This window comes from Branchiostoma belcheri, unplaced genomic scaffold, assembly GCF_001625305.1.
Source record: "Branchiostoma belcheri isolate BF01 breed outbred unplaced genomic scaffold, Haploidv18h27 scaffold38, whole genome shotgun sequence".
Taxonomy (NCBI): Eukaryota; Metazoa; Chordata; class Leptocardii; order Amphioxiformes; family Branchiostomatidae; genus Branchiostoma; species Branchiostoma belcheri.
Window position 1 is genome coordinate 32,396 of NW_017803998.1, and position 2,352 is coordinate 34,747.

Here is a 2,352-nt window from a genome sequence, read left to right on the forward strand (position 1 = left end):
GGAAACAGTGGCTGTTGTTTGGTTGAACACAACACTCGGACCCAGAGGAGACTTCTTGGAACTCCTAAGCACACAGATGCATATCACAGAAAATACACAGGCGCAGAAAAAGAGGGTTCCGGCTATGGCGGCCAGCAGGGGCCTGACGAAGACAGGTAGGGAGGACGTACGGGAAGCGTTCTTTTCTATCTTTCCTGGTAGATGCAGGTCGGAAACATTGCCAGTCATTCGTGAAGATGATGCTGCCATTGGCAATGATGTAGACTTCACTCTTCCTTTCTCAGAAAGAGTACCGACTGTAGACAGACCAGAAGAGTCACCATCGCGTGTTAATGTGGAGCCGGGAGTTGGGAAAGACGATGGAACCCTAGGTGTTGACTTCTTGGTAGTCTTGACTGTAGACAAGACGCTGCGGCTTGTGATGTGGCCTGTGATCCGGGGAGACGGCGATACTGATGAAAATGTGGACGTTTCTGGTTGAAAAACTGGAGGCGGAGTACCTGGATTGTAGCAGGCTGTTGTCTGTTTGCCTGACAGCAAATCTCCAAGAGCTACATCATGTAGTAAGCTTTTACCTCGAAGATGGCCAGGTCCAGCACATGTCATCTGCCGCTCAAATGCATGCGACCCGTCCATTATCCGCCAGAAGGCTACCATCCTACAGTCACACTGCCAGGGGTTGTTGCCAATGCTCACGTTTGCAATGGAGGCCAGTAAGTCATACGCCGCGGGAGGAAGTGTTTCCATCTTGTTATCTTCCATGCAAAGCTCCGACAGCGGCGGTCTGTAACGTAGCAAGTCTTCAGCGGGGAAGTAGTTGATATTGTTGTGAGACAGGAGCAGCGTCTGGAGCCGCGGAGTTACGAACGCGGTACGTGAAATGGTGCCGATGTTGTTGTACTCCAGGTCTAGGTGCTGAAGGTGAGACCACGCGCATCTGAATGCATGGCTCTCGAGGCTGCTGATGTTGTTCCTGTGCAGGTCCAGCCACTCCAGGTTACCCAGGTAAAAGAACGTGTCAGCTCCCAGGCGGATCAGCTGGTTGTTGTCAAGATGCAGGGACCTCAGCTCAGGGAGGCCCGGCCTGTATCCGAATATGTCATCTGGGAGCGAGACTAACCGGTTCTGGCCAAGCCACAGTTCCCGCAACTTACCAAGTCCTGCAAAGGTGCTAGGCCAGAGACTTGTCAACTCGTTCTGCCCGAGCCATAGCTCCTCGAGGTTACCAAATCCCCAAAATATGTTATGCGGCAGACGTGTTAGTTTGTTCCGATACATGTCCAGGACCGTCAGGTTGCCAAGCCCCTCAAATATATCAGCCGAAAGACTGGCCAGTTGGTTCTGGTAGAGGTCGTGCCGGGAGAGCGGCCAGCCTGTTCTGGTAAAGGTCCAAGCGCTGAAGACGACCGAGGCCCGCAAACGCGCCGACTGGGAGACTTGTGAGTTGGTTCCCGTAGAGGTACAGGTCCGTTAGGTTGGCCAGGTTGCGGAACGTTCTTCTCTGGATCGTTGAGATTCTATTAGAACCGAGATGTAGGTATGTCAAGTTGCCGTATCTCGCGAAGTCGGCCGGGCGTAAGGAGGTGATGAGGTTTTCCCGCAGATCCAGGCGAGTGATGTTTGCAGGCAGGTCCTGAGGAACGCTGGTGAGGCGTGACCCGCGACAGTCACAGCTGGTCGGCGTACAGCTGCTGCTGCAGGCTGCGGTCCGTCTGGTGAACGTCAGGACCATCAGCAGGAGGTACAGCATCCTCCTTGCCATGGTGGACATGCTGTCTGCAATAACAATGACCTTTATTGCATATTCACACCATACATTAGCCAAATGCACTACGTTATACATAGATATGTGAGGTATGACTATGAGGGTAGTAGCAACAAGTTCTACATTACTGTGCTAAGTCTATATCTACAAGATCTCTTCTCTCTTTTTGAAACGAGCATAACAAATTTACAGTTTTTCATTTACATCGTAGTTCTTGGATGACATAATATTTTGAACTCTTTTCGGTAAGTGCGTATATTTCTGTTTTAATTGTAAGGAACTAATAAAGGATATGCACATGTCTTTTGAATTAATGAAACAGATATGAGACTCTCAGAAATGAAATAATTTCATCAGGTTGGTAAATGATTGAATAATGCATTGTTCTTTCTGCACAACCGCTTGTTCTTGTGGCTCTTGCTAAACAAGTGATTATGAATAAAAAACTTTGCTATCTAGAAATGGGATTTGTTTGCTTCTGGTGTTATCGCTTATATTTGTACCTGCTTACGTAAGCCCGAAGCAGGCTTGTTTGCGCTAATTACATCAATTATCCTTTGTCTGCAAAGACAGAGCCTTCTGTCAAG

At 49.1% G+C, this 2,352-nt stretch overlaps 1 pseudogene; it reads right to left on the minus strand.

Moving 5' to 3' along the window:
- Positions 1–692: 692 nt before the first annotated feature.
- On the minus strand, positions 693–1,771 carry LOC109476591 (annotated as a pseudogene).
- Between the last annotated feature and the right edge of the window lie 581 nt (positions 1,772–2,352).